Consider the following 6,595-nt stretch of genomic DNA (forward strand, 5'->3'; position numbering starts at 1 on the left):
ACACTCATTTAGCGAATTTTTTGGAATTCTACGACACCTCTAAGATCAATGGCGTTTCTGATGATGCCATTCTCATTCCGTTATTTCCCTTTTCATTGAGAAATAAGGCTAAACAATGGTTGAACTCGTTACCACGAGGGTCAATCACCACTTGGGAACAACTGACCGAAAAATTTTTACTTAAATATTTTCCGCCGGCTAAAACGACTAAATTGAGGAATGATATCTCTTCTTTTGTGCAGATGGATCTAGAAACTCTTTATGATGCATGGGAGAGATACAAGGATAAGAAGGTGCCCTCACCATGGGTTACCTCTATGGCTGTAGGTTTAGACTTTCTACAACAGTGTGAAGCCCTCTACAAGGCAACTTAGCGACGCAGCCGCTGGTGGAACTTTAAAAAATAAAACACCTGAAGAGGCTTACGAATTTATCAAAGAAATGTCACTGAATAACTATCAGTGGCAGGTCATGATAACAAAGCCGACAAAAGCAGCTGGTGTTTTCAATCTCAATACGGTCACTATGCTATCCAACCAGGTAGAACTTTTAAATAAAAAGACTGATGGTTTGTATGGTTCTACTCAGGTACATCCAGTGATGAGGTGTGATTCAAATGGAGGAGGAGTACACAATATAGATTATTCATCCTTCAACCCTAGCACTGAGGAGGAACAAGTCCACTATATGGGTAATAATTCTAGACCTCAAAATAACCCGTATAGTAATACTTATAATGCAGGTTGGAGGAACCATCCTAATTTCTCGTGGGGTGGTCAAGGAAATCAAAGGCCACAACATCCCCCAGGCTTTCAACAACCACCTTACCAACAAGAGAAGAAACCGAACCTTGAAGAGATGCTCACAAAATTTATCTCGGTGTTAGAAACTCATTTTCAGAATACTGAAATAGCACTTAAGAATTAGCAAGCATCGATTCAAGGGCTCGAAACTTAAATAGGACAGCTTGCTAAGTTGATTACTGAACGACCACAAGGTGGCCTACCAAGTAACACCGAAACTAACCCAAGGGAACAACTTCATGTGATTACTGTTCGAGATGAAGAAGGGTTAGTTGAACTTGAACCAGAACCGAAGCAAGGACTTGTGGTAAGTAACGGTAAGGATGAGGTGAACCACAGTAAGCAGAAACTGGTAAGCAAAGAGTATAAACCTCGTGTGCCATACCCCAATGTGACAAGGAAAGACCACACAGATGAACAATTTGGTAAATTCCTTAAATTATTAAAAAAATTACATATTAACTTACCGTTTATTGAAGCTCTTTCGCAAATGCCAAACGCAGTAAAATTTTTAAAGGAGCTTTTGGCTAATAAATGAAAGTTAGATGATGCATCGCATAGGAAGTTAAACGCATTTTGCTTAGCCATTTTACAAAATAATCTACCCAACAAGTTGAAAGATCTAGGGAGTTTTACGATTCCTTGCTTAATTAGTAGCTTAAATGTTAATAATGCTTTGGCTGATTTAGGGGCAAGCATTAATGTCATGCCTTATAAAATGTTTAAATAACTAGGTCTTGGGAAACCCAAACAAACTAGGATGAGCATTCAATTGGCAGATAAAACAATTAGATTTCCTAGGGGTATTATTGAAGACGTGCTTGTTAAAATTGATAATTTATATTCCCAATTGATTTTGTTGTTCTAGATATGGAAGAAGATAGTGACGTGCCTTTGATTTTAGGACGACCCTTTTTAGAAATTGTTAGGACTATCATTGATGTTGGCACAGGAGAACTAATACGTCGTGTAGGAGATGACACGATTACTCTCCAAGCTCGTGATTCAATTAAATTTTCTAGTAAGCAAGGTGGCTATACAAGTTCTGTTGATATAAATAACATTATGGCTCAAACTTCTTTTCAAGAATCCTCTAGGAGGAACGTGATGGAGACACATTCTAGTCCATGTGACAAAAACGGAATGAGTTATGAGGAACGAAGACTACAAATCGATGAACTAGACCAATAGCAAACACATGTCAAGGAGAAACCAAAAGCGCACGACGAATCAAAGCAACACCACGACAAGCGTAGGGATGAAACAACACAATTTAAGGTCAGGGACAAAGTATTGTTAGATGAAAAAGATTCCCGAATTGCTACTTTAGAGCACAATACAAATGGAGAAATTCCCTTCATGGTACTGAAAACCTTCCCACATAGTACAGTCGAGGTAACACACACTGAATTGGAAACTTTCAAAGTAAATAATTGATAATACTCTAAAATGACGTGTTTTTATATATTAATCATGTGTTTATTTTGAGCTTGAGCCTACTAATTTGAGCTATTTATGTCTTTTTATCTTTTAAGGACTAAATTGGAGGCGAAAAGTAAATTCAAGGGAAAAAGCGTCAATTTGGAGATTAAATGGGCCAATATGCAACGTGGGACAAATATGGTGCCAAAAGTGCGAACATGGAAGGCACAAGGACTTAAAAGCAAATAGAAGAGATTTTATTTTGGAAGACTCTATTTTATTTTATTCTATTAGGATAATTAATATTAAGATAATTATTAGGATTATTCAAATTTAGGATTTTATTTTAATTATCTTTGTTTATCTTTAATTAAATGTATTTATCTTTTAGAATTTAAGTTTAATTAGACTATCTCCCTAGCACTATAAATAGGGGGTGAAGTGACTCTATTTGGGGGCATCTTTTTCTGTTAACACTCTCCCCCAAAAGTCTTTTCTTCTTTCATATTTCTTTTCAATAAAATTTCTTTTTCCATATTTTTATTTGCTTTCCCTCCATTATCATGAGGCACTAAAAAACCCTTCTAGCCAAAAGTTGTCAATATTTCCCCAAAAAGGGTTCTTGAGGCCTAGAATCCGTACTTAGCCTTCTCGCCAAGTATTCATCGTTTCTCCGCACTACGGGCTGACGCTTTCGTCCATGGCCCTTAAGAAGTAAGCTTTTTAGCATATGCAAAGGCGGTCGCTTTGTATGTTTTGGAAGGATTGCATAGTCGGTTCGTTAACTTACTGCGTCAGAGGTTGGCGAGCTGAAGAGACAAAATGGCGTGGGATTCGCCATTGAGAAGCGTTGATCTAGCATAGATTACTGGCTAGAGTCAGGTTCCCTAAAAACCGTAAGTCTAATCTTTGGAGCTGGTGGTCGTAGGCGTCCTCTTCCACTATAACTGGCTTACTCGAGTCGAGAAGGATCATCCAAAAGCACACGGCCGTGTGTTCGGATACACGGGCTTGTGGGATACCACACGGGCGTGGGAGAAGTGAACAACGAAGCACACGGCCATGCGACACAGCCTAGACACACGGGTGTGTTCACAGGCCTTGTGATGAATAGGCACTAAATTTTCGCGATTAACACGGGGTAAACCCGAGCCACACAGGCGTGTGACACGGTCGTGTGGCCCAACACGGGCCTCACATGATCGTGTCCCCTTTTAAACCCTAACTCCTCTTTTTTTTCTCTTACTTTATCTTTTTCCTCTCTTCTTCAACCTCCAGCCGCCGCAACCTTTACCCCTACTTCGGCCACCGTAGTCCCTCTTACTTACCATCCGGCCACCATCGTCACTCACTCTCTCGACCACCATCTCCCTTTGCGTGCAAACACTCAGCCACCAGTCCACAAATCATTCCCCCCACCCCGATTGGTCCCTTGTCCATCACAAACCAAACCAGCCCACTTCCTCTCCTCTAGCGCCCCAACCCCACCTACCCTCCCTCACTTCTCTACTCCCTCACCAGCAACCCCCTCACCCTCTAACCATGCCCATCCCTCTCCACCATCGCACCCCAGCCCCTCATCTTTCTTCCCAATTTTTCTCTTAACCACCAACCCACACCCACCACCACCACTGAGTCACCGACCTCCTACTGCCACTTTGACAGATTTATTCGAGCGATTCACTCGCTTTGAGTAGCAGTGCTTTGAATGGTTCGATAGCATTGATGCCACTTTTTGACAGATTTGCCACCACCTCCACATCTCTCCTTCGACACTGTCGACCCACGAGGCATATGATGATGACGACCTTTGAGCCCTTTTATTTTACTATTATATTTATTTTTTATTTTATTTTAATTTTATTTTGTCTTTTATTTCTTTTTGAAGACTTATGTTTTATATTTTGACCTATGTTTTTCTTTATGATTATTATCGAGTGACGCCTTAATTCTCTTCCACAGTTGTGTTTATTTTCTTACTAGTAACTCAGAATCATGCCTTTCATTAGGATTATCTACACTTCTAGCTTCCACCATTCCAAGGATTTCATCCAAAATTTTAGGGCAGTTTCGCTTCTCTCTCTCTCTTTTGATATTATGCTTATATTGCTATTATATATCTTTGTACATTGAGGACAATGTACATCTTAAGTGTGGGGAGGTTATTTATGTAATTATTAGAAAATCCCTAAATATTTATCTTGTTCTCAAATAATTTACTCATATCATTATTAGAGTAAATTTTAATTGATTTATGATTTTTATTGATATGTGTTGAATTAAATCATAGGTAACTGTGCATTGATTGTTTAAACTTTAAGACATTAGAGAATCAAGAATGATAATTTGACTTTTGAGAAGTAAAATAGCTAGGTTATTTCCCTAAATTGAGGTATTATCTTGAAGTTTTGAATTTACAGGTTTGACATCAAGTACCCATAATTTTCGTAAGATCTTGAGCCTTTTAGAGCATATATCTTTCTTGCTCACTGATTTTATTAGTTATGAGTGTGTCAACATTGATTTGTTATTCTAGAACTTGCATCGATTATACATGTCGATACCACACCTTTGATTTGATATACTAAAATGAGAAAGGCACTTAGGTTTTAACCCATTTAGCCTATAAAAAGCCTACCTACATAATTGACCCCTAGTGAACCCTTTTGAGCCTTAACTATTATTTCTTGATTTTCCCTTTACTATTAACCCACAACTTAACCTTTTTGATTCATTAAGAGTTTCTCCCTTTTCATTGACTCCTTTTTTTTCGAGATTTGATTTGATTAGTTACCTAACTTTGTTCGTTCATTCTAGTTGTTGAATTATTTCTTATTATGTATTTTCCATTATTGTACTTGTTCTTATTCTTAAAAAAATATATTTATATTCATTCAAATTACATATTGTTATAAAGAGCTTGGATAAGTTAAAGTCATTATTGAGATAAAAGCTCACTTCATTAGTTTTGGTTAGTGTTAATTCTAACACTTGTTTATAATTCAGTAATTAGCTTTGTTTTTCTAAGTTTGGTAAGCTATAAAATTAGTCTCGATTCTAACCCTCTTTTTTAGCCTTTATCCACACATTTAACCCAAGCCCCATTACAACCCGGTTAAAGATCATTTGATTTGTGTATCATCTCATTATAGTGGTGTTGATTTGATTTTAATGCAAGCCTATGGTAATAACCTTTCATATTTGGCTATTGAGTGCTTAATTATTGAACCTTAAACACTTTGAGTGATTTGAGTGAATCATTAGTGAGGATGTCAACCTTGTCAATTTGGAATTAAAGGTGATTACTTAGATAAAGGGTGATACCTACAATTTTATGATTGAAATGCTCAATTTGGATTGTTTGAAACTTTAATGTTCTTATATTTAAGCTCTTAACGTATGATTACTTGTGAAATATTTTGAACATTATTGATAAGAATTATAAGTCGAGAAGGATTTATTTTAATTGTGAGTTGAGGATTTTGCTTGAGGACAAGCAAATGCTTAAGTGTGGGGATATTTGATAAACCATAATATATACATATTTTTACCCCATGCTTGGCATATTTATGGATGATTTTTCCTTTGTTTTATTGAATTCAATGCTCCTAATCTTTTAAATTCATGTTTTACACTTAGGTGAGCATAGGAAGGTGAAAAGAGCAAGAAACGGGCCAAAAATGAACAAAATGGGCCTAATTCAGTGTAGCACACGGCCTAGACACTTCCACATGGGTGATCCACATGGTCGTGTGTGACATACGGGTAGATCGCACACCCATGTGTCATGGCCGTGTCGATATTAAATCAACTCAGAATTGCACATGGCCTAAGCACCTTCATACGGGCGTGGCACACGATCGTGTCCCTGTTGAGCCTAAGTCTAATTCTACTTAGAAAAGGCTAATTTGGGGTGAATTCAGACATTCCAAAGTCTATTTAAAGACCCTAGAAGAGGATTAGAGGGACACATAGAGTAGAAGGCAGAAAATACTCAATGACAGCCATCAGAATCACCTCGGAGGTAAGATCTACATCAAGACTGAAGATTTCCATCCAATTTCTTAGAAGTTCTTTGGGTTTCTTTATGTTTTGTTGTTTTCCAAACTTTGAGATGTTTTCCATTATTATTATGAACTAAACTCCCTAAATACCTAAGGGAGATAAAACCTAAGACGGATCTTATTATTATTTGAGTTATATATATGATAAATACTTGTTCTTATTCTTAATTGTGAAATTAACATTTGCTTTAATATTCCAGGATATTAATTCAGGTTTTTGATGTGCTTATTTAATGGAGCAAACGTCCCTATTTAAGAGTAGATCATTCACAATTAATCGGAGTTGCATGCAATTCTAGAGATAGG

At 37.2% G+C, this 6,595-nt stretch overlaps 1 non-coding gene across 1 annotated transcript; it reads right to left on the minus strand.

The window, feature by feature from the left end:
- Positions 1 to 209: 209 nt before the first annotated feature.
- On the minus strand, positions 210 to 311 carry LOC121210320 (small nucleolar RNA R71). The gene has a single exon (XR_005905434.1). It is a non-coding gene; the product is annotated as a small nucleolar RNA R71 (small nucleolar RNA).
- Positions 312 to 6,595: the final 6,284 nt, after the last annotated feature.

Source organism: Gossypium hirsutum, chromosome A11 (assembly GCF_007990345.1).
Source record: "Gossypium hirsutum isolate 1008001.06 chromosome A11, Gossypium_hirsutum_v2.1, whole genome shotgun sequence".
NCBI lineage: Eukaryota > Viridiplantae > Streptophyta > Magnoliopsida > Malvales > Malvaceae > Gossypium > Gossypium hirsutum.